Source organism: Malania oleifera, chromosome 2, assembly GCF_029873635.1.
Source record: "Malania oleifera isolate guangnan ecotype guangnan chromosome 2, ASM2987363v1, whole genome shotgun sequence".
NCBI classification, from domain to species: Eukaryota; Viridiplantae; Streptophyta; class Magnoliopsida; order Santalales; family Ximeniaceae; genus Malania; species Malania oleifera.
The window spans coordinates 121,127,561-121,154,939 of NC_080418.1; the positions used below are offsets into that span (position 1 = coordinate 121,127,561).

General features: G+C 34.8%; 1 protein-coding gene across 13 annotated transcripts in view; it reads right to left on the bottom strand.

The window, feature by feature from the left end:
* Nucleotides 1–2,456: 2,456 nt before the first annotated feature.
* LOC131149151 (NDR1/HIN1-like protein 10) overlaps nt 2,457–27,379 on the bottom strand; it is a 31,065-nt gene continuing 6,142 nt past the window's right edge. The window contains exons 2-3 of one of the 13 annotated variants that reach the window (XR_009135146.1): nt 23,819–23,875; nt 2,457–2,713 (exon numbers count right to left, since the gene is read on the bottom strand). The gene's annotated coding sequence lies outside the window, so the exon portion shown is untranslated. Of the gene's footprint in view, nt 2,714–14,448; nt 14,705–18,426; nt 18,659–20,896; nt 21,225–23,612; nt 23,909–27,379 lie in introns of those variants that run through there. The other 12 variants (XR_009135141.1, XR_009135145.1, XR_009135142.1 and 9 more) reach the window with 12 other exon arrangements.

A 27,379-nucleotide genomic window follows, 5' to 3' on the forward strand; every position in this document is an offset into this window, starting at 1 on the left:
ATGTGTATTACACACCTTAAAACATTAAGGCCCATTTAGATCAAGAATTTTATTTATAAAAAAAATAAAATAAGAAAGAAATATATTTTTCATTTTATTCTCTCACTACATCAAATAGTATTAAAAGTGGTCAAAACCAGTTCAAATATACTTAAAAAATTTTAAAAAAAAAAATCAAATGTTAATCATATATAAAAATTAATATTTTGCTTATTTTTTTCTATTTTCTAAATTCTAAATTGACCCTAAAAATGGGGTGAACCCAACACACCTAAAAGGCTATTGGAGTTGTGGACCCCAAAGAACCAAACGTGCATTATTATCAAATGGTGGTTGTGACTTTAGGGCGGGGTGAAGGTGAAGAATGAAGATGAAGACAAGTGTCTCTTGCCTTGGCGTCGAAGGAAAATTCCCCTATCTCTTAATCATTGTGTCCTTTTCCACTTTCAAAGCAAAATCTCTCTTTCTAACTCCAAGCCGCTTTACCCATCATTGCTTTTACTTTCCAAGGGTCCCAAATTTTTTATTTTTAAATTTTAAAAATACCCAGATTGTTATATTCAGTATAATACCATTTTTTATTTAATAGAGAATGCAAGTGGACAGTTTTGGGCACATTTAGGGAACCCCGTGACTGAAAACAAATGAAAAATATTGTAATATCCAACAAAAAAAGATGATTAAAAAATGGAAAAAAAAATATAAATTATTTGATTTTGTTTAATTAAGGATGTATGTGTCAATGCACACGTGTGTGTATGTGTGTGTACAGTTATGGGCATATAGAGGTAATGGAAAGTTACATCCTCTGCGTGTTCGTGTGTTTGTATTTTAGATGTTATACAGGTGATAAACTGATTTTACCTTCATTAATGTCAAACATGTAAAGAGGAAATCTATTTTTAATGTGTATAGCTCAAGAAATAAACACGCAGATATAAATATTTTATTTTAGCCAATATTCATGGCCGCATATCTTTTCGGTTTATATTGCTCGATGTTAATTTTTAAAATCTTATGTTGATTAATGAAGGCTTTGCAGAGATTAAGAGCCACTCATATGAGATTTCCTTGCAATGTATGCACACAATATGCAGTATGAATGAATTTCTATATATATATATTTCCATTCCATTCCCCCTCTTTCCAAGCAATTATCTTCTTTACCAACCCTTTCCTTGCAGCTCTTTTTAAAGGCAGAATATCCAAAGGCTTTTCTTCAAGCCACACAACTAAAAGGATATTCCTCCCCAAAAAAAATAAAAGGTGGTTCCAAAGTTTCAGCTTCTAATCTTTTTGTTTTAGACAATAGTATAAAAAGAAAACATAACTCTTTAAGAAGTATTAATTATTAATGTTAGTCGGGGGAGTTCATGAGTAGGTTTGATACACATGAGTGAGCACTAACTTGATTCAAAAGTTTAAAGCAATTGGGTTTTTGGTCCAACTATGCATATAAGCACCCATCATTCACTCAATTTTTTCAATGCGAGACAAACTCACAAGTGGAATTCTCAACAATTAAAATTTGAAACTTTTATATTAAAGATTTTGAGTTTGAATCTTAAGAATTGATAAAGAAATATATGAGACAAGAATCCTACACTCCATAAAATACCCAAAAAATAATAGTAAAAAAAATTGTATATCGTTACTCTTCAATTATAATTATGCTTATTTTGCCCAATGTTCTTATTACAATAATTAAGTACTTTGCAATGAGATTTAAATTTTTTGATAATTTTTTTTTTCTTACATGTTATAAGCTGATACCAGGTGCTCTTCTTTTCAACAACCAAGATCAAACAAAAGGGAGAGGAACTAAGAAAGTGGCTGAGATAATAATAATAATAATAAACAAATCTAAAAATTGAACAGTTCATTGAGGGAAGATTCTAAAGGCAGAAAGTACCAAATGAAAGTGGGAGGAAATTGCCTGCCATGACAAAAAGAGAGTAATCCTTCGTGTTCAACACTTAATAAGGAAGCTATGTCTAATTGTTTTTGTTTGCATTATTAGTATTTGTTTAGTGGCAATTGTATTATGTATCAGTATACTTTGGCACACACTCATTGCACAGTGGAAACTACATTATGTCGTATGTCTTTTTGTTTGCTCGCCCAATTTAGGAGCCAAAGGGTAATTGACCTTATTGAATGCATTGTCAAGTAGTTAGCATATCCTTTCAAATGCAACAAGATAAGGTAGGGGAGGATGACTATGACTGCTATATTTTTTTTTCCTTTTGGATACGATGGCTTTCTGGGCTTACGCGTCAGACTAATCCCATGCCTACGGCAACCGTGCCCACAACCAACATGTAGGAGACTATGACTACTATTATTTGTACTTACCGTTGGCCTGATTAGGCATCCAGGAAGAGGAGTGGATTAAGTGGCTTTTCAAAACTTGAGACATTTAAAAAAATATATTGATAATATCATAGATTAAATTAAGCATAATCAAAACTTGTCCATGAGATAGATCGAATTAAACACATTCATACAACAACCATAAGACAATAATCAATCTACAAAGGGGGAGAGACAAATTTTTTAGTAGTTCAGTCACCAAACCTACATCCACTTTACGAACAACGTCGTTTAAGTGTTTTCATTATGATCCATTATCAATTACACTTAGTATCTCATAGTCAGGACAACCATCTTTCTCGCACACTTTTCTTGGCACCCCAATCGATACTCAATGTCACTACATTTAGGATAAAACAGCCTCCATGATAATATTCCGCAATTATAAGTAACAAGAACAAAAACAAAGAATCTCCAAGGTCTTTTCTAGCTCACTCAAATGTAATATGAATTTCAAAATTTGTGAGCTTAGAAATACTTAGCAGCCTCAACTTATTAAGAAGATAAAACAACGAATACACTTAATGAGAAATACAATGAAATTATATCAATTAAGGTAATAGTGAATGCTCCTTCAAATGTGTGTTTCGATTAAATTTTTCACGCTGATTAAGTTCAATATATTTATCCTTTGAACATTAGTTGTCGACAACACCAGTTTCAGCTTGAAATAAATATCCAACGGTTAGAATCATTAGTTGTCCACTAAATGCCTATAATTTGGGTGCTCTTTGAAGATTTATTGTTTAGTTTATTTTTAAAAATTAATAAACACCATCCTTGAATTCTTGATTCTCGTTAAGAGCCTGCCTTTCTAATTGAATTTTGGAAATCAAATTGTAGAAGACGTTTATTTTGTCCAAGAACTTAGGTTTTTATCCCCTTGTTTGATCCATGGTTCCCTCGATTTTTCGCACCAATATATTTCTACCATTTTCATCAGGGATTTTAGATCACTTTTCAATTAGAGCTTCTACTCTTACTGACTCCAAAAGAAATTGTAATTCTTCTTTTGCACCCATCTCTTTTATTTCAATAAGAGGTTTTCCTTTTTCTTGTTTATAGAAAGCCCAAAGGAATTACAGCTCTACTCTTTAATTCAATCTGTCATATCCTTCATTTATATTTCTGCAAACCAAAAATAGGGCTTTCTTGAAAGTAAAGTTCATTCTTCCATGTATGAACTTATTGCAAGTGTGGAGAGGATTAGGAAAGTGCGACTTACCATACATGAAGAACTCCTTACGCAGGTAAGTATATTTAGGATATAGTAATTGTATATGACTGCTACAGAATCACAATGGCAATAAGTGCTAGATAAGGTAAAAGCATGGCAATGTCTTTCTCCAACACCTCCAATGCATGAGACTTCTCTTCTCCAGCTAGATCTGTAACTATCCAATTTTTTAAGCTAAACTTTGATATAGTATACTATTATTTATTATGACACTAAAAAGTATTTGGAGTAGCTATAGGAGAAGAAAATTGATGATTTTGCCATGGAGATGGACATCTAATTGTCTTAATTTTGTTCAGGTGGACTCATGTTCTTGATGTCTACAACTAATTAACAAATTTTTGGGTGTTACTTAAATTAAGCTAGTTGGAGAATTTTTTTTTCATTCCCTTTGGTTCCTTTTAGAAAAGGTAGACATGGTCAGGAAGAAGGTTGTTGCTAAGGGTGAGATAATGATGAAATTATTCCTAGTAGTTTCCTTTTTGTTCTGGTGTTCTTCACTTACGCTAAAGAAGAAGAACCAATCACCAAAGCTAATTACACAAGGAGAGAAGTCTGGTCGACGGACTCAAATGCTAGACATTGAAAAAGCAGATAAATGAACAAATCAATGACATTGTCTTGTTCAATAAATTGCACTAAGAGTCACTAAATGAGTGCTTTTTTTCCTTTTTCTTTCATTTCATTTTCTTTAGGGAAAAAGAAAATTCAATTAGTACTAAAATTGATCACTTTGCCGTTAATGAGAATATAAGAAGGTTTATACAACTGTTACTAGATTATTTGTGAATATCATATCATATTATGTTTGTCTTTGTTAAAAATGTAAATGCTCACATGGTAGCTCTCAAAAATCATATGCATCTTTACTCTATTTGGTAATGAATACATTTGAAATATTTAACAAATGGCGAAAAAATCTATCATAAATGTTGAAATTAATAAATACTTCATGACCTAATGGACGAGGAAGCATGTATGGTTAATGCAATTTTAACAAATTTCAAATGTTTTCGATGTAAATTTACATCACACTAACTTCACATTGATTCACTCATGATGACAATTTATTTCATTAAACATAGGTAAAAATGCTACATATTTGATCAAAATCTTTATGAGGACCATATGTTCTTACAAAAATTTATGACAAAATTATATTCCAATGAAGGTAAAACAGTACATTTCAAAAGGGTAAAATATTGTTTTATATATATGTAAACATTGGTAGGGGAACGATTATTTTATATAAGTTTCAATTGGTTTTAAAACATCACAAAAATATTTTGAAAAGACAAAAAAAAATATTGTTACATCACATATGAGCATTGCACGGTGTCACGAGTTAAGCTTGTTCAGGGCATTATGCTTGCCTGTGACCTCTTGTCTCGTGTGCTTGAGATGGGTTTCCATCATGTAAATACTAGTGTAAGGTTATTTTCTGCTAGTAGTTTATTTGTATGCCAAATAAGGTAGTATGACTTCTCGGTCACTTTGATGTTTCCTAGTGCTAGAGTGAGAATGGCCTAGAAAGCTCTTTAGGGGAGGGTGAGTGTTCATCAAACTCACTAGCTATTGTCAACGTGATTAGCTTACTTGCCTCCCTTGCTAAGCACACGATGTCAACGGAGGTGTTGTTAATGAATTTCGTAGATTCAATGTTTACTGCTTGCTTGCCACTACTTTCATGAATGCTTACTGTTTCCGTTGCCTTTGATTGAATGCTAATGAAAGTGTTTCGTGGATAAATGTTGGTGAACGATAGGCTGGCTAGTTAAAAAAAGTGTTTTAACTAACGCCGCACGGCTCTTTCACAACGATGTGAAAATAGTTGGACTGTGACACTTGGTATCAAAGCCATGGCTCAGTTGCTACAAGAATTCAAGTTACCTGCGTTGTGGGATTTGGAAAGCTTTGGTAAGTGACCATGGTACCAAACAATGCTGAGAGGATCAACGTGCTAGAAGCACAGGTTGAGGCAACAACCAATACTGTGGCCGCGGAGGTGGACCAAATAAGAGAACTTGTTGATGAAGTGATGAGATCACAAAAGCATCAAGCAAGTTTGTTAGGTGAGATTTCAGAGGACTTTCACCATACAAAGGAAACTTTACAATCTCAGATGGTGGATCTAGATGCAAAGTTGAATCTGATGGTTCTTGCTATAGGGAACTCCAACATTCCGGGAGTTAGCAAGACCAAGGTACCAGAACCCATGACGTATGAGGGTGCTCGGGATGCCAAGGAGTTAGAGAACTTCTTGTTTGATGTGGAGCAGTACTTTCGTGTTGTGAGGATGACCTCATAATAGGCAAAAGTGGATACTGCGACCATGTACTTGGTTGGTGATGCAAAATTGTGGTGGTGTACCAAGTACAAAGAAATTGAAAATGGAAGCTGTGTAATCAATAGTTGGGCAAACTTTAAGAGAGAGTTCAAGGCCCAATTCTTTCTTGAGAATGTTGAGTATAATGCAAAGAGAAAGCTGAGAGATCTCAAGCATACGAGTCAATCAGGAAATATGTGAAACAATTTTCTGCTTTGATTTTGGATATTTGGGATATGTCGGAGAAGGGCAAATTGTTCTATTTTATAGAGGGGATGAAACCATAGACAAGAATTGAACTTCATGGGCAAAGAGTTCTAGACTTGTCTACTGCACAAGTTGCTGCGGAACGCTTGACTGACTACGCTAGTGATAATACCGCTTCGTCCAAACGATTTGACGGAGAGGGAAACAGTGGAAAGTCTTTCAAGAAAGGAAAACCCAATAGTGGGGGAGCCGACTCTAAATCATCAACCTCAAAGGAAGTTTCATCGTCTCAAGGGTTCAACACACAAAATGGAAAGGAGAAGAGTAAAATTTCGTGCTACTTGTGTGGTTGATCTCATAGAGTGAGTGAGTATCAACATAAGGGATTACTCAATACCTTACAAGCTTCCACTTCGAGACAAGTGGTGGAAAGTGAGGAGGAAGAGGATGATGCCCCGATGGTAGGTGCAATACGATAGCTGAATGCATTGGAAAAGCAGGCAAAAGCATCGAATTACACGAGCAAAAGGGTTAATGTTTGTGGACTTGAGGATCAATGGGAAGAGTACCCGCGCTATGGTGGATACGAGGGCTACTTATAATTTTGTTTCGCAGTTGGAAGCATGGAGACTCAAATTGTCCTTAGAGAAGGATACAGGACGCATGAAAACAGTTAATTATGTAGTCTGGCCTACTCTAGGAGTAGCCAAGCAAGTTACTGTGAAGCTTGGACAGTGGGAAGGTTATGCAAATTTCACAGCGGTGCCATTGGATGACTTTCCAATCATTTTAGGAATGGAATTCCTAAGGGAGACGAGGGTAATACTAATGCCTTCGATTGTTTCCCTATGTCTGATGGAAGATCACTCGTGCATGGTACAAGTCGTTGCAACGAAAGGAGATGACGAAAAGTTCCTTTCATCCATGCAACTCAATGAGAGATTGGGGCAAGGTGAGCAGACACGTCTAGCCACGGTGGTGGTAGACAAAGAAGTAGGCCAAGAGTTAGTGTCTACGACCATCCAATTTGTGTAGGATGAGTACAAGAAGGTGAAGCCAGATAATTTTCCTCATAATTTGCCTTCACAACGTATTGTGGAGCATCAGATCGACTTGTTGTCAGGAGTGTAACCACCTACTAAAAGGCTATGTTGGATGGCGCCTCCATAGATAGTAGAGTTGGGGAAACAGCTTGATGAATTGGAAGCGGGATGTGTTCGCCCTTCCAAAGAACTGTTGGGAGCATTGATGTGGTTTCAGAGGAAATATGAAGAGCATCTACAAAAGGTGTCTGATAGGCTGAGGGGAAACAATCTGGATTTGAAGAAAGAGAAGTGTTATTTCGCTCAACGGAGCAACAAATTCCTTGGTCATGTGGTTGAACAAGGTCGTATCCAGAGGGGTATGGAGAAGGTAAGGATGATTCAAGAATGGAAGATCCCCACGACAGTGAAGGAGTTGCATTCCTTTTTTGGCCTTACTAGATATTGCAGGAAGTTCGTTGAGGGGTATTCACGGAGAATGACTCTAATGACAGCACTACTGGAGAGGTATTGTTGGCCGCACATGCGGGATGATGTGGTTGATTATACCAAAACTTGCCTCACTTGCCAACAAAACAAGGGGGAGCGGAAGAAGTATGGTACTTTCATGGCCGCACCAAAGTATTATTTGGTAAAGGAGATGACACATTTGTTCCTTGTGACTGTTGTGAAACATTGGGGTGTTCCCCAAGTTATTGATTGTGACCGAGACTTAATGTTCACTGACAACTTCTTGACAAAATTTTTCAGGATATTCAGGTCATATCTTGACATCTCTTCGAATTATCACCGACAAAAAGACGTACAGATGAAGAGATTTAGAAAGCTACTAGAAGAGTTCTTGCGCCATTTTGTCAATGACAACCAGGAGAATGGCGTGCAACTACTTGATGTGGCTCCGTTATGTGGCAATGCCCAAAGGAGCTCAACACCAGCAAGAACCCTTTTGAGCTTGTTATAGGCCAATAACCACTGTTACCTCACACAATGGGCGAGTTGTACAGACGAAAGAGTCCCAGGGCGTAAATCTTCACCAGAGAATGGAGACAAAATACAAAGTTTGCCCGAAACAATATAGAGAAAGTTTCTAAGCAGATGAAGAAGTGGGCAAATCAGGGGAGAAGACCGCAGTTTCATGTCAGCTGCCTCAAGCCATTCAATGCCAACAGAGCAAAGTTGAAGACAGTGCAACCTGACACACGTGAATTTGAAGAGATCCTTGTAGACAGTAAGCTTATATCCTCAAGGAAGAAGTGGCAGAAGTTCCAGTGAAGTGGAAATGCCTTCATGAAAAAGAAATCAGCTGGATTTCTATAGAAAATATGAAACCGTTCATGGACAAAGTTGAAGTGTACGTAACGCCAAAGTTTACGAGGACGTCGACCACATAAGTGGGGGAGAATGTCACGAGTTAAGCTTGTTCAAGGCATTATGCTTCCCTGTGACCACTTGTCTCGTGTGCTTGGGATGAGTTTCCATCATGTAAATACTAGTGTAGGGTTATTTTCTACTAGTAGTTTATTTGTATGCCAAATAAGGCAGTATGACTCCTCGATCACTTTGATGTTTCCTAGTGTTAGAGTGGGAATGACCTAGAAAGCTCTTTAGGGGAGGGTGAGTGTTCATCAGTCATTGTAAAACTCACTAGCTATTGTCAATATGTTTAGCCTACTTGCCTCCCTTGCTAAACACACGATGTCAACAGAGGTGTTGTTAATGAATTTCGTAGATTCAATGTTTAATACTTGTTTGCAACTGCTTTCAAGAATGCTTACTATTTCCGCTGCCATTTGATTGAATGCTAATGAAAGTGTTTCATGGATGAATGTTGGTGAACAATAGGTTGGCTAGTTAAAAAAGAGTGCTTTAGCTAGCGCCGCACGGCCCTTTCACAATGGTGTGAAAATAGTCAGACCGTGACACATAGGCACCACACTAGTAAATACTAAAAAAAAGTAACTATAGAACTAAAGCAACAAAACATGAGTCATGAATGTATTTTATTTCTTATTTATTTTCAAATTTCATTATAAAATTCATACTATGGAGAACTTCTTCCATGTGTCATTTTGTGTTATTTAAATAAATATATTTTTTATTGATATTTTGAAAGCCAAAATTTTTTAGCATAGGATAAAATGTCAATTTTTTTTTGGAAGCTGAGAGTGACTCAAAGCTTTTATGCAGCATTTGGGAGTATGAATTTAAGATATGTTAAGAAAATTGCCCACCCAAAGGCAAATTCACTGGAAGCAAAAAACAAATGCAGGAAATCATGCTTGGAATTGGTCAAAACAACTCAAAAGTAATACTCACCAGACACAGGCTTATTTGTAGTGATTCAGATTTGATTCAAGCGTGATTTAGGTAATTTGTTTGTAAATCTATGTGTATAAATATCCTTACAGTGCATTGTAATATTCATACTGAGAAATACAAGATATGCATTTCTCTATCTCTCTTCTTCTCTTCCTTTATTTTATTTTTTTTCACATTTTGCATTTCTTCATGGTATCAGAGCGTAAAATTTCTTTGGGATAAATTTCTTTTCTCTTCTTAATTCCTTTCTGTTCTTGCTCAGAAAAATTAGAGTTCTTTTTTCTTTTGATTGACCATAAACGTGACTATCACACGCTAATTGGCATTCATTTTCCCCTTCATATATTGGGGCTTTTTTATTTCTGTAAATCGAAGTAGAGGCGCCGCCCTAAACACCTCTGCCCAGAAATTTTTCTGTCTCTCGGTCCTTTTGTCAAATAGGTGAAATACACCATCTGAAATTCACTATTCGAGGCTATTGAGGAAGAAGATCACATGACCAGCCCGTGATTCACAAAAAAAAATTAAAATAAAATAAAATGTTCCTCTGATTCCTCCTTCCCAATGGCTTTCAATGTTGAAATCACACAAAATTCTCCTCAAACTCTTTGAATTCTACATAGTGGAGCCACCAACCATATGGTGTGCTCTCCAGCTGATTTAACCTACTCTATCCATGTGCATGGTCATACTGTATGACTACCAAATGGATCTCATGTTGTGGTAACCCACATTGGATTCGTTGTTTTTTCTCCCTCTCTCATTTTAAAAAATGTCCTATATATCCCTTCATTCGACTTCAATCTTATATCCATTCATGTGTTATGTCAAACTCTCAATTGTCTAATCATTATTTCTACTCATATGTGCCTAATTTAGGACCTACGCTCGATGAAGATGATTGGACAAGGAGCTGAGCAGGATGGCTTGTATTACTTTACAAAAACAAATTTTGCTCGTTGTCAGGTGGCTACATCAAATTCCTAACTTTGGCATCACCAACTCGGCCATTTATCCAATAAAATTATGTCTTTAGTTTCTAATAATGTTCTGGCATTGGTTCAAATTTAGAATCATGTTTTATTTGCTCATTGGCTAAACAAACTTGCCTTGAATTTCCTTCAAGTTTAATTTCTTCTCCTACACCTTTCCATTTAATACATGTGGATATTTGGGGTGGTTACTGTGTTCCATCTCTCACTAGGGCTCAATTTTTGTTGACCGTTGTAGATGATTACACTAGATGTACTTGGGTATATATAATGCATCATAAATCAAATACTTGTCCTCTACTCCAATCTTTCATTCGACTCATTGAAAATCAATTTTCAACCACTATAAAGATTATTCGGAGTGATAATGGGCCAAAATTTGACATTTCCTCCTTCAATTTAGAAAAGAGAATCATCCATCAAACTAGTTGTCTCTACTTCCTAACAAAATGGAGTAGCGGAACGTAAACATCGTCACCTTTTGAATGTTTCTTAGGGCATCCTATTTCAAGCCAATATGCCTAAACATTTTTGGAGTGATGCTCTCCTCACAGCAACTTGATAACCTACTCCTATTTTGGGTGGAAAATCTCCTTACGAAAAACTATACAACACCCCACTTAAATAAAATCACCTTGGAGTCTTCGAATGTCTCTATTATGCCTCCACTCACTTCCGACATCCATCAAAATTTGATCTTTAAGCCATCTATTGTGTCTTCCTTGGATATCCATGCAGACAAAAAGGTTATCAACTTTATCATCTTACAACTCGTAACACCTTTATGTCTCGTGATGTGGTATTCTATGAGGATCAATTTCCATTTAGCCAAACTATTTCTGAGTCACCCTCTCATGTTTTACCTCATCCCATTGACTCCTCAGATCCTCAGTGGCATGATGCTATGCGTGTTGAGATTGATGCTTTGGAAGCCAACCATACTTGGACTTTGACTCCTCTTCTACCCAATAAGAAACTCATTGATTGCAAATGGGTGTACAAAATCAAACACAACTCAAATGGGTCTATGGAACGTTACAAAGCTCCTCTTGTTGCCAAAAGGCTACAATCAGAAAGAATGTATCGACTACTTTGAAACCTTTGCTCCTGTTGCCAAAATGGTCACTGCTTAGATGGTTCTCGCCCTTGCTGCTACACAAAATTGACATCTTCATCAACTCAAAGTCAATAATGCCTTCCTGCATGATGACCTTGATGAAGGCGTCTACATGCACCTTCCTCCTAGTGTCGAACGAAAGGGGGAGACTAGAATCTGCAAACTCAAGAAGTCCCTATACGACCTCAAACAAGCATCATGGCAATGGTATTTTAAGCTTTCTTCAACCCTCATTAGTACCGAATATAAATAGTCTAAAGTAGATTATTCTATGGTCGTCTGATTCAACGATAACAATTTTACCATTATCTTGGTATATGTAGACGACATCATTTTCGTAGGAAACAATTTGGAACAGATTGATGCGCTCAAGAAATACTTGGAAGAATGTTTCAAACTCAAAGACCTTGGTACTTTGAAATACTTTCTGGGGATAGAAGTGGCTCACTTAAAAACTAGCATCTCTTTATCATAAAGGACGTACGCCTTGGAGATAATTGAGGAAACTAGATTTCTTGGTGCTAAACCAGGATACCTACCCATGGAACCAAATTTGACTCTTAGTGAGACTCGTGGAGAACTACTCTCAAATCCATCTTCATATCAATGATTAGTTGGGAAACTCATATATTTAACTATCATAAGACCAGACTTAGCATACGTAGTACACATACTGGGTCAATTCATGGACAAACCTCGAACATCTCATTTGGTTGCAGTACATCGAGTTACAATACCTCAAACAATCACCTAGCCAAGGAATTGTTCTATCAACTTACAATGACATTCAAATACATGCATTTTGTGATGCAAATCGGGCTCGATGTAGAGATACTTCAATAAAATTTTGTGTTGCACTTTTTTTCAAATCTTCATAAATTCAAATTTAAGACATTTCCCAAACATATTATTAAAATCAAAATTCTTATCTTTTTGGTAACTAAATTCAAGAGCAATTGATTATGGCTATCCTAAAATAGCATAAATCATGTTTGATTTGCATAATAGAATGAAATAAGAAAGGAATAAAATAAAAATTTTGAATGAAAAATATAATAAAAGTAAGTAATAAATTTGATTTCATTCCTTATTCCTCCGATTCTATTTTACCTTAAATACCAAACGCGTAATTAGATGTACGAAGTAGATATGAAAAGAAATTGAATTGAAAATGGTAGTGGCATTTAAATTTAAAACTCCCATATATTGATAGGGGAATTATTCTAATAATTTTGCTTGACCAACTCTTTGCATTCCATCCTTCCTTGAGAGAATTGCATACCTTGTTTGAAGGAATCGAACTTTTTGTCTCAAAAACGTTTAAATTTTATGTTGTGACATATTATTTCTTGTGATTAAAGAAAGAGACCACGCAATGAAAATAGCAATGAGATTCTATTTGAAGTAACCCAACTTTTTTATCAAATGGCTGGAATAATTTGTCCACATGTTTACATATGATGATAAGCGTATTGATTTTAACAACTTAGTATTTGATTTGAGCGCAAGTAGAATTTTTCAATCTCTTAGGTTTAGCTTAAATTCTTGTTTATGTTTAAAAAAAATTATTTCCCTCTTAGTATGACTCGAACCAACTACATAGTTATTGGCTGGTTGTCATGCATAAATCATTGTGAATTCAGAATCGATAATTTCAGTCAGTTTTGTTTATATTATAGATGTAATAATACTAGTTCAATTTACTTTTAACTGATCGTATTTACCATTCACACGCCAAGCTATATGTTTTTCATCACTTTTCTTCATGTTAAGCATGGAGACAAATCTTATTAGGAAATTAGCTTTAACAACTAGCCACTTGATTTTGCTCTTTTTCCCCGACCTTGCTACTCATACAAAAACCTAAACTCGCATCCATCGAGAAATGACGACACCTTAGAAAAAGAAAGCTCAAATACTATAATCTACACTCTTAAACAAGCATTTAAAGGGAAAAGGCAGCGATTATGAATAGAGATTTCAAAAAATGGAGATTTAAACAGGACAAATGTGGGACGAGAGAAGCAAAACCTGAATCCGCCTTCAGTAAAATAATATAAAATAAATAAAAGTCATGAATTTTGGTTGAAGGAAGTGGCATTCGAAACGGGATAAATACAGGAAAATCCGCCATCAGTAAAGCTACCGTCCCATATTCATTTAGAAACCTACTAAATTCGCTCCTCAAGGCAAAATATTCACAACTCAGAATCCAAATCCCTGATAATGAAAGCTTCTACTAAAGGACCTCCGTCAATCACAGTATGAGATATCTTATGCCACACCCACTCTTGCCTCACTCATCTGGAGCAATGAATCCCTCATTACTCCACAAAGTCCATCCCCTTATCTCTTCTCAACCCCCTTTGAGAAATGGAAGGTCTTGCCCATCATTCAATCAACCTGGAAGCAAAAATGCGCACATACATTGTAGGCTGTATCAGCCAAACCCACCCTAGTCTTGCGGAATTTGACTAGGTCAATTGCATTTCCATTACAACATAAAACGTTGCCCAATTCTGGGTCTTAGTCACTGGATTTGGATCCAATTGACTGGGCCAGGCTGGACCAAACTTAATAAAAATATTTGAGATTATGACTCTTGCAACTGACACGAATTTACTCTTTACCTGATCACAGGTTAAGATTAGACCTTTTTCAATATCCCTCTAGCACATTTTCGCCCATGTTGGACCTCTCAATGTGTTTTAGCCCACATGAGAAAAATTACCAAGAGGGAATCACAACTCCTAACCCTAATCTTAAAGCATTTTGTAGGTCAGGGTGTTGCAAGAAGAGCTTGATCCCGATGAGTTCTAGGACGATTTGGGTCATTTTGTAAAGATGAAGGATGCATCATCCCATGTGTTTTATCATATTTAGCATATCATATATAGGATTTTAGCAATTGATAAGAAGAAAGATTCATTTGTAGCATATTTATATATATCAAATGTGGAAGCCACACTAGCTAAAGGAATTGTTTTGCTCAGAGCTCAGCACAGCCATTGGCGACCAGGAGACAATCATGCAGCATCAGCTTGACCTTAAATCGCCCTATAGCAGTTTTAGCCTTCGCTATAAACCTAACTGGAAAAATAAAGTCAATCACTTATGACTTGCTTGGTTGATTGGAATAAAAGGAGCAAATTGGAATAAGAAAAAAATTATTATATAATATGTAAAAATATAAACCATTTCATCCCATTCTGAGTACCAAAATTTGGGTTATGCATTTGATTGACATTGAAAGATTTTCCATATTTTTAACATTAGTGATGAATTATATGCAATTGCATGATATTGTTTAGAATTGCTTTGTACATGGATATGCACATAGATATTTCACACTTCAAAATCATACATAACATAATGATCAAGAAAGGAAGATGTTGGAATTTTAGTGGCCCATAACCATTTGTATGGTTTAAATGTCATAAATTTAAAACAGTTGAAATCCCCTTCCCCCCCTGAAAAACAATCACACTTCAAATGTTTTACTTTGTTAGCTATGTATCTGTAATATCAAATATCATGCCATGCATAGTGTGGAAGCCACAAATGAACTTCAATTAATAAGGTAGAAACAAAGATACCCAACCAAAACTCAGACCAAAGGAGCAGAACTAGAAGACAACTATATAACACCACAAGAAGAATGGAATTGCCAACAATGCCAAAATGAAGAGAAACAAAGGGGCCCTCTCCAAACATCTCCTTAAAAACCCAAATATCCAACAATCAAGCCCTTGAAAAGTCGATAAAGATGACAACCAAGCACCAGACAAACAGGAGCAGCAACACAGCAAACTACATCCCAGATTCCACTATAACAACCTCTAGAGTTGAATTCAGCTAAAAATTTGAACTACCAAAATGCCTCCAAATCACTTCAGAACTTCTGTCTCTACCCTCCTTGCTTGGAATTCCACCCAATTCCCCAGTGCCCCCAATCTTGCTAAACTGCTTCACATCCTAATTTTGCCTTTCTACAAATAAAGATCATTTCTATGCCTAATATTCTCATCCAAGTTTTCAAAGTTTCATCTTCAACAAAATCCAAGTGTCTCCCACGGGCAAATAAGCACATCCATCTCTTCTTTATTTTTACTCTAAATAGGAGTATCTAAATTTGTTAATCAGCCCACATTTACTTCCTTTCAGGCACCCTTGATCCATTTTGTTTCTATTATCTCTGAGTTTTGCCTAGTATTTGGCTACCTTTTCAACCAGCTCATCCGCTTCCTAATTGCTTTCTTCACATTCAGTCACTACACTTTCAACCACTGTTTAAAAAGGCTCAATGCGTTTTCAGGCGAAAACGCCCCAGGACATTTCAAAATGCAGAACTCCCCAAATGTATACGCCTTCTGCAGCTGGAAATTGCACCTTTCACACCTCAAAGTTTTAAGGCATATGCATATTGAAACCCCCCCTCCATATCAACCTATTTTTTTGGAATATAAAAAATATTTTAAGAAATAAGAGGCAGATTAGGGCACAAATGCCTTTGTTCGCACAAGATCCAATCCCCCCTAGGCCTCCTCGATGATGGCAGCCTCTCAATGAACCATCCCCCTTGACGAAGCAACACCCTCAACAACAAAACAGTGTCAAATTTTCTCCCATGAGACTCCAACACTGCCATCTCTCTTGCCGACTACAATTCCCAACCTCCTCTCTCCAACAGGCCAACTGGTGTCTCCAAGTCCCTCTCTCATCTCACATCTCAACAATTTCTCTTTCTCACATGGACTCAAGTCTCTATCTCTCATCAATGGTCTCCTACAAACAATCTGGTAGACAGTACAAATGACATGTTCCCCACCCTTTTTTGTGTCCTTGTTTCATTTCTACTAGGTATGAAGGCCGGCCACATGGCTCTTTGATCATAGCCCATGCCATGGGCTTGTGGCTAGTTAATGTATTTTAGACTATATTTTTTTTCCCCATTTCATTTTTTAGTTTCAAATTTCAAACAGTAAAAATTTATAACCTACTTTAATCTTTAATAAATTTCATATTAATTTTGGTATATATAACTTATTTTAATATATTTAAAATAAAAAATTAAATTCTTAAAAGACTTACGGCTCTATGCCTCGAGGTTTACACCTCATCTCTCCAACGGTAAGACGCCTCGCCTCGCCTTCACCTTCTCCTTTTAAAACACTGCTTTCTACCATTCATTTGTTGGAGTCATATGACTTGCCCACTTCCAGTAAGTGATGCACTTCCATAACCCCATGCATGGAGTAGGACAGCAAAGCAGTTGAGACACATCTACAATTATTAAACAAGTGTTCCCTTTAAATTGACCTATCTGAAAATTTAACTATCTGGCCCAGCCCCCCTCCACCCCTTGCTAACTGAAACCAAGGGAAAGATGTTGATACACATACTACAATTATTAAACAAGAGTTCCCATGCTTTGCCCCTCTCCATCTCCTGCAGTTTGTTGAATAATGTGATTTATCAACCTAGTTAAAGGCAAACCTATGAATAATTTTATATACTATCGACTTCAACTGATAGCTGTCCCAAAAGCATGCAAAACATGTCAAATTGCTGCATCTCCTCCACCAAACCACCTTCCAAAAATAAGTTTACATTCTCAGAGTAGTGAATATTAGTCAAATTTCATAACTTTTAACACGAGCCGACATAAGAATCCAAAACCATTGATGGATGGATGACTCTGATTTTTGCCATATCATCTTCTATTGTAATCACATGGCCATTATGAACCTCTAATGCCATATTGCATCATTGCTCAACAGTACCTTCGTAAATTTTCTGATCGTAATTAAAAATAGAGACAATCCTAGTTAAAAATAGAGAACCAACTTCCAAACGGTGAAGGAATAAAGAATCTTGAACTTGCTCTGAGATAATCTTATATTTTTATGCCTAGGCACCACATTTAATCCCTTCACACTAAATATTTCATTCCCTCCATTACCCTCTGAAAAATCTGCAGCAATCATCAGCAGAATCAAGACACAGTTGTTCATACTCGTACCCTCAGTTTAAACCAAGAAAATTTCATGAAAAAAAATTTATAATATCAAAATTATACTAAATCAGTGGAGCACAAACCATGTGAAACACTGAAACATACAAGTTACCACTAAACAGTTAACAGCTAATCAAGTGATCTAATGGATCGTAAGTGCAATATGCTTAGAGAAAATTCTATGAAGCCATTGCAAAGAAGAAAAAAATAAAAGCAGAAACAAAACTACTTGATGCATGACAGCATCATGGAATTTGGGAGAGATAGGAGAGGAGAGGGGAAGAAGAAGAAAGATGGGTGGGGAGGGGGGTGGGATGGGTGCCCCACTAAAGATACAAGAAATTACAAAAGACCACTACTACACAAAAAAGAAAAAGGCCCAAAAATCAAAGCTAAAAGAGCCAACTAATCCGGCTGAATATCAGCAAAAGCCATATTACCAAACCAACCAGAAAAGAACACCCACAATGAAGCCAAAAATACAACCCTATCCCACGAGAGATCTGTAGAAGAAACACGATCGCAAAATATACGATCATTTCTGTCCAATCAAACTGTCACAGATTCTTTTCCCTCTTCTGTTTCCCAAAGCCAATAAAATAGAACAAAACAAAATATCCTCCAAGTCTTGAGGCAAATCAAACATTATCCCATCAAACTAAAAAGCTCACTCCATAAACACCAAGCCAATGAAGAAATGCATGATCCTTATTATTATCATAACAAATAATGCATACATCAAGGGAAAGGAAAATGTACAGCCTACAAACCTGCAAGAGTGCTACTGTTAGCTCTATTAAGAATGGCAATCCACACAAAAGCCTTTATTGTCAAATGAATTTTAGCTCCAACAAATGATTAGCAAGAGCAAAAGAACGAAGAGGGAAGATATGAGTAAAATGATTTCCATACATAATCTCTGGAATTTTCCAAATATCAGACCTAGTACCCTTACATAAAGCATTTGAAAAAAGCCAGCTACCGGGGGGAGAAGAAAGCTCCAGAGTCTCCCAATTGTTTCACTTTCTCCCGAATTTAGAATCCAAGAGACCTCAGTATAAAATTACTGTGAACAAAATTGTACTCACAACTTACAGCATTTATTATTCAATTATCTTGTCTTGAAAATTTCACGTGTGATGCAAATGCAAATTATAAAAATTTAAAAACTATCAAGTCTTTGTAAAAGTACAGGTGTTACATATCCTGTCATTTTCAAATAATGTATTGGTTTTAAAATCACATAAAGAAATTATTAAGTATATCAATGCATGCCTTTCAAAATTTTATATCTATAGATCCATTACTAATAAGGAAAATAGGATATGTTAGTAATAATACACAATACACATAAAAAATAATAATATGTCTCTTTTTTTTGGTAACCTGGAACTCCAGACCCCAGCCGGGCCCTTCAGACCCCCCCCCCCCCCTCAAAAAAAACATGATCATACTAGTAGAGAATTAGCTCTCGTGCATAATCGAATTAACCTATTACCGAGACTTGCAGCCTGCCCATGTCCACTTAAGCCAGTCCCTGGGGGCTCCAGTTTTTCAAAAAATATGTCTAATTATAGAAAATATTATCAATTTGTTAAAAAAAATAAATTCAGGATAACTATATTATAGGTTTAGATAATATAAAATACTTATCAAACATCTGACCGTAAAACTTTTTTCCTTTCAAAACTATGTATAACTACACTTGCCAGAACTTAATCTAAATTTTGGTTTTTAAAATTAATCTATTAGTACTATTTGCCATAAGTATCATTTTTTTTTATTGGGTTGAGGTATGCCTGTACATGGCCCCCATAGGGACAAGCACAAAGCCCAGACCCAACCAACTCAAAGTGCCCAAAGGCACAACCATACCATTAAATATCAACTAATGCCTCCAAGGCAACCAAATGCATTCCCGAGGACTTAAATCCCCACAAACGAGGACGGGGAGATAAACCACTGGGCCAAAGGCCCAGTACTTGCCATAAGTATCTTATTTAATTAATTTATAAAAAAGGGAATATTACTTGTAGATATGTTATACAATATTTCTATAAAAAAAACTGTACTTTGATTTATAAATAAACATAATTATTCTAAATTTGTTCAAAACGCATAAATTACATTACAATCACCTAATAAGACTTGTAATTCCTACTTTATAATAAGAGTTTATATCCATAAAATTAAATAATTTAAGCATATTTCCCCAAAATTTACCAACAATCATTTGCAGCGCACAAAGCAAATTTACTAGTTCATTGAAAAACACCAAACTACAAGGAAAAAAAAGATATCCAAACACCAAAAAAATATTGCTAAATGCAAAGCAAGCTATGTAGCAGCATAGCACTACTAGTTCCATAAGAGTGATGGTGTTGCATCGATATCCAACACTAATAATCTGATAGTCCAATGTGTATCTAACACTTAAAAAACATGACGACAATTTCAGTGTGTATTTCTAATGCAAGAGACTTCTTTGACACTTCTCAAATGCTCTTTGTATGCTTGTATCAAGGGATGTAATGGGGCAGATTTGGAGCATGAGAGGCAGAAAGGGCCCAGTCAAGAATGACTTGCCATAGTTATCGCCCCAGATCTGCCTCAAAGCATTATATATATCCTGATCCCAATTTAACTAGCCCAGGGATCTAAATCCACCCCATCAACTGTTAAAAAACATACAAATATTTTATAGAAAAAAAGTACGAAACAATATTTATGCTTTTATATTACTAAAACAAAATAACTTATCTTAATTTAATAATAATTATGCCCATCAATAAAACCTAGCCCTAATATACATTAGGAAGCTACAGACAATGGGATAAGAATATTATACTTACACAACACACACACACACATATAAATACATCCATATGTACCTGCATCCATATATTTGTTTGTTTGTTTTTTTATATTTGGGGGTGGATACAGGACCGTTTTCCATTAAGCGTTGCAGTGTTCGGGGCACAAGAACACATTCCCCATTTATTTGCCCAAATCTGCCTCAAATCACAAAGTTCATCCCAAGTCCAGGCCTAATCTCTGCTTAGGGAACTACCAGATCTGCCCTGGGACAGGAATATATCTACCAACCCAGATCCATTTACATTTCTACACTTCTTATACTCATGCTTTAGAGTTTAGACATATGATTACATATTATAATATAGCATTTTTTTGTTTTATCCATTTTAATAAACATAATTATGAAAGTACAACAAAATACTGGGTCTTTGGAAACATTACAATGAAACTGAAAAAGAAATAGGAAGATGCATGAGCATTTATATTGGAATTTTGTAGAGTATTATACAAATAATAAAAACTTTTATAAATAATAAAAACTTAGTCAGCTATACATAATAAATTTAAGATTATATAACTGTCAATTAGACCATGAATCCTATAACAATAGATCCCCTCATTTGAGACATGTCGTACCCATGTCCCATGCCCTTAATTCGTGCTTGCTCTAACCGTGATCTTTGGGGTATGTACCAGAGTTTGATCAAAGAACTATAGGACACCCTCGAACAATGAATGTAATCCCAAGATCATTACAATATGCTTAATATCAGGGATCTAGCAACATGCAACAAGTAATTTATAATGGATAAATGCAAGGGATTAAAACTGCAAAGCTATTTCTCTATTAACACAAAACTATTAATAAGTATTAGCCCAAGTATTATCAAAATAGTTAAGCATATGATCCATCAAGAAAACTCAAATACTGCAATGTAAAATGAAAGATAAAAGAGTACTAGTACTATAAAAGTTCACCAGTATCAACTTTTTTCTTTTTCTCATAGAAAAGAACATTCGGGAAGGATGATAAAATGTCTTTCTAAAGGAGAATTGGGGGGAAAATAAATTAAAAAAAAAAAAAAAGATAAAAACTAAATAAAATAGAAAAAACAAGTTTAACAAAGCTATTCAACCATGCTGAAGACCAAAGAAAAGCTACTAGATAAAAATGCTCATCAATGCACAGGCATGAGGGTTCATGAAAAATGCCAGCACCCTCATTTTTAAGATTGACCTAAACCAATCAGTAATTTTTTTATCTCAAAAGTACATATCCAAATTCATACCACTAACTTAATAATCAGCTTGGGATTGTTTTGCAACTTTGGACCAATCAATCCTTTTGGGCTCTAACCCAATATGACGCCCTTAATTGTTTCTACAGTAAGCAGAATCTTGTAGACCGAAATCATCTTTGGTGTACCTTAATTTCATACACATGACTACAAACACATCAGGAGAGGAGTTATTTTGTATTGAACACTATTATTCATCAAAAGAAACTTTTTCAGAAGGGACATTACATCCCAGCCTTTCCATAGCCTATGAATTCCAACTGATCATGGAATGCCATAAGACTAATGAAAAATCCTGTGATGTTTTTTCCCCAAAACCCTTTGTATATTAAATAAAGTATTTTCAAAGATAAAAGAAGAAATAAATATTTTAACGTTTAATTAGGTAGATTATATTAAAATAGTCTAATAAAACCTTTAAAAAAACAGAATCTATGTAAAATATAATAAAACAAATCATCCAAAAATAAATAGTTGACTAGTTGACTATGTTAAATTGGAAATATACCACTCCATAACATCTGTACATCACAATGAAGGTTGTTGAAGAATACATATAGAAAAGAAAGACAAGAGAAGAATGTTTTTGAAAATTAGAGAACCACTAAGTGTAAAGGTCACCCACTCCAGTTATAATATACCTATGGACAATAGTACCGTTAAAAACATGGTAGCCATATAGCACTCCCCTTCAACTAGTGCATATATATCATCTGCACCTAAGTATTAGGATGAACTTAACTCGAATTGACAAAAAAAAATTCAGATCAATGGTTTTGATGAACTTTTGCAAAAATTTCTCCAAAACACAATCAACTTCAATGTGTCCCATCGTCCTAATGAAAAACGGGGTTTAAAGCAATATGAAGAGTAGCTTGACTATCAAAAAACTCCATAGGCCACAAATAATCCAAGTTTCTAGCATACTTTTTTAATCAAATTAATTCACTAGTTATATGACTCGTGGCTCTATATTTAGATTTTGCACTTGACTGCACAATATAGTTAGCTTCTTTCTTTCAAGACACCACGTTCCTACCAAAAAACACAGAGCATCTATGCATGCCTGAACCAGAGTATGACAAGAGGCTCGCCTAAATGCATCTATGTGATATCACTAGGTATCACTAGGTACAAACAATAGCATCTAAGTGACTAGTTTTGAGAGAATCCAGAAACTGACTCCCAACACTAGTTGCAAAAGACTATCTTCCAGCATCTGTAAGATAATCTAACTTCTCAACAACATCATCAAGGATTAGGCACCAAGCAACCCAATCTAGCAATAATCTACAATTACAATCTGTAGGTGTATCAACGAGTTTTGATACCAATGACCCTGCCTCGTCAGAAAAGAACATATTTCCTTTCTAAAAAAACAATCCTCGAACAAGATTTGGTTCGATATAGGCCTTATTGTATTTGGTTAATCGAATTAACCAAATTAATACACACACACACACACACACACATATATATATATATAACATTTAAAAACTAGCACAATATATACATCATATAAATGTATGCGTAAATGCTAATTTTTTATATACATATATGTATAATTATAAAGTTTTGTTAATCCATTAGGAAGTAGGAATACTCAAATACACAATAACCATTAGTCCATTTCTCATAATTCAATATAGAGTCTATATAATTCACTTAACCGATATAACAGTACTAAATTTTAGTTGGTTAACAGTATTTGGAAGAGTTAGTTCAGTTAATCCACCAATGCTCTCCCTAGCCTCGACCAAGATGGCAACCCTAAAATGATTTTGGTGGTCTTTAATTGTGTCTAAGGTTCTCTTGAATCGCCACTAACCTAAGTCACCCAATTACTACCAATGATTAGCCTCTAGATAAACCTAAGTCAAAGGAACAGATAATTATGGTCTACAATACCAAATCCATGTTCGAGAGTACAGCTATGTGAGAGGAAGGTAATAGTGTCCCCCACACACCCGTACCACAAACTGTACCATAATAACCTCAAATTTTCAAACAACAATCAAGCATAAACATACTCCTTTTTGAATTTTGACAACCTCTTGTTAAATATTGGCTTACCTTATGACCATCTAATATTCCGATCAAGTACATAGTGCATCCCTCACCTCCAGAATCCTAAAAGGAACATTGTCAAGCAACTTTGAGGTTCTGTCGTCAAATAAATTAATTCAGTGTTCATTCAGTTCAAATAAGATACAATCATGCAAAAGCAAGTTCAAAAAGGAAATAAGATGCATTAAGCAAATAAAATCTCTCGTATGAAGCAAAAATGGAAACTTACTACAACACATTCAGTAGGGACTCACAAACACAATAAAAATTAAGATGGTAAGTCAAAACTTGTATTAATATGAAAAAGACCAACTAATAAAGTCAAAATACAATTTTACAAATTCATAAAATTCCTATAAAACAAGCAAGAAAAGAAACCAAAAGATGCCAAGATTCAAACTATGTACAAAGGAGATACCTTCTTAATTTTTTCAATTTTTCCCATTTTTGTGTTTTGTGATTTTTGACAAATTTGGAAACCCTATTCTATGAAAATGCACAAGAGGAAACTCTAGAACCTTAAAGAGTAATAGTAGAAAGACACTAAAATTAAAGCTTATATAATACCCTGGTCCAACAAGGAAAGTGCATTAACGAGAATAAGGAAACTAAAACTAAAGCTTAAATAATACCCCTAGTCCAACAAGGACAGTGCCTTAATGACGATGAGGAAACAAGATTAGCTATCATTCTTATCAAACTAGGAAAGTGCAATAATAAGAAATAGGGAATTTGGAATTGTTAAAGTTTGATATATATTGTTGGCCCACAACCTAACAGCTTAAGCTTTTAGATAAAGTGCTAATCAAACATGGTATCAAAGTTGGTTACCAGGGGTCCAGGAGGTCCTGGCATCTAGTATTGCTGCCTGTGTTTCCTGTGTGGTATTTTAAAAAAAATTATAGTGTTCCCTATCATGGGTGCTATTTATCGGCTGTTTATCTCTCTACGTGCTGTCGGGCTGCACATGCAGGGGAGTGTTAAAGCTTGATATATATTGTTAGCCCACAACCTAATAGCTTAAGCTTTTAGGTAAAGTGTTAATCTAACAAGAATCAAGAACCAACTACTATCAAACTAAAAAAGAAAGGTTCAATAATAAGGAAACATCTAAACACCTTAGGGGTTGTTTGGTATCACTGTCAAAAATTAGAGAAACGAAAACCAAAATGAAAACTAAAAACCAGAAAAAAAATAAAAAACTAAAAATTAGAAACCAACAACCTGTTTGGTTAACATTTATAAAACTAATACAAATTAAAAACTTAATTTAAAAAAAAAAATGTTGATTTTCATTTTAAATGAAAATATCATAAAAATATGATTAAAATAATAAAATTACAAAGAATACACGTTAAAAAATTACTATAATAAAAATAAAATTTATTATAGTTGTTCTACTTTCAAATTACAATAAAAATTTTATTAGACATGACAACAAAAAAAAATAAAAGTATTTTGCAATTTGCTTTATTATTATTTTTTAACAAATTATTTATATTTTTATTTTAATTATATTTAAATTTATAAGATCATTTAATTTTGATTTTAATTTAAGTGTATAAAATGAATAATTTAATTCATAAAAATTATTTCTAGATATTTAAATTTCTGGCAATAGGCTGCCAAAACAATTGAAAGTCAAAAAATCTGATTTTCAGTTTTTTGGCAAACAATTGAAAACCTGCAACAAGAACAAAAAGCTGACAACAAAAATAAACTCGTTTTTATAATCTTTTTTTTCATTGTGCAGAAAAGAAAATAGGAAACAACATCAATACCAAATACGCCCTTACCGTAGATTTTGCAAACTTAAAAAACAAGAAAAATATCATCAAACTCTAAATATATATATATATATATATATTTATATACAAGAACTAACAATTTTTTACTTTAAATTTTAATTTTTTGTGATTTTGAATCAAACTAGGAAAATCAATTTATGAAAACATTAAAAAAAAACCAAAAAACAAAAAACTTAAAAATTAATATTAGCACTAGAAGTAATAACCTAAACATCACAAATAGAAATAAAAATATAAATCTTTTTCACCATTTTTAAGGTATTTCAATTTTTATTATTTTTTCAAGATAAAAACATAAATAATCAAACACAATGAATATATTGTTAACAATAATAATTAACAACAGTAATAATACTAATGAAAAATAAAAATAAACGAGTAGTGCATGAGAAGAAGAAGCAACATTAACTAGAAACTTCATGCATTGCGACCAACATGGGAACCTTGATTGCATGCTCATATAAAAATTTCATTCATGCTTGAATATAACCATTCATAGAGCACAAATAAAATATATACATATATAAAACAAAAATAAAAAACAAAGTCACACCCAAGGTATATGATAAGGGAGAATCGAAGATATACGGCTCCACAAATCTGATAGCCAATTCATGCACGCTCCCATTGAGGACCACTTTCGTGCCCTCAAACGTATTTTGTGTTATGTAAAAAGCACTCCTCATCATGGACTTCAACTCCATAAACAATCTGGTCGAGATCTTCTTGCCTACTCTGATGCAGATTGGGCTAGATGTCCTAATACACGCCGCTCCACCACGAGCTATGCTATCTTTCTTGGTGCCAATTTAGTCTCCGGGTCCTCTAAGAAACAAAGCACTGTCTCTCGTTCAAGTGCCGAAGCAGAATATTGCTCCTTAGCCATTGCAGCTGCAGATATTGCCTAGATTACTCAATTGCTCCAGGACCTTTGTGTTACACTCTCAGCGGAACCCAAAATTCTTTGTGACAATCAAAGTGCAATTTTTATGGCAGTCAATCCGGTTACTCGCCCTCGATCAAAACATATTGCGATCGACTACCATTTTGTTTGTGAACTTGTTGCTAATGGCACTTTGAAAATTGATTTTGTCCCCTCACATTTGCAGATTGCCGATTCATTGACCAAAGGTGCCACCAAGCCTCAGTTTTTTCTCTTTCAAAGCAAGCTCAGCATTATCCCTTCTGCCATGCTAACCTTGCAGGGGGGGGGGGGGTGATAAAAGGGAGAATCAAAGATTCTCCATGATATTTGCTAAATCTCGGTTCGACAATATCCGATTGATATAGCTGTAGATATACGGTTCCACAATATCCTATTAATATAGTTGTAGATATATGTAAATATATTTTGAATATTTGTATTTTGATTCTTTCCGATTTTATAGGAACACGCAAGTGTTATTATTCTATATATACAAGACGTTATCTCCTCCATATGGTTAAGGGAGATTTCAGCCATTATTCTTTGTTTGTTAAACATCTTTAGCATCACTCCTCCAAAGACTCCCAAGAACACCCAAGAAGATCCAAGAATACCAAGCCTCCTTCTTCCTCTATATTCAATGCAATAGCCTTCTCTCTCTTTATTTCTTGAGTTCATCAAGATTCAACCACCAATAGGTTGGAATACCCAAGAACAATCAAGTTTTTTTTTCCAATATGTCATGGTTCTAAGCTCTAATCCTTGTGCTTCTTATTCAATCTCTCCTGCTTGCTTGTCAAAGCCTCTTTTTTTATCGACATATCCCTACATTTT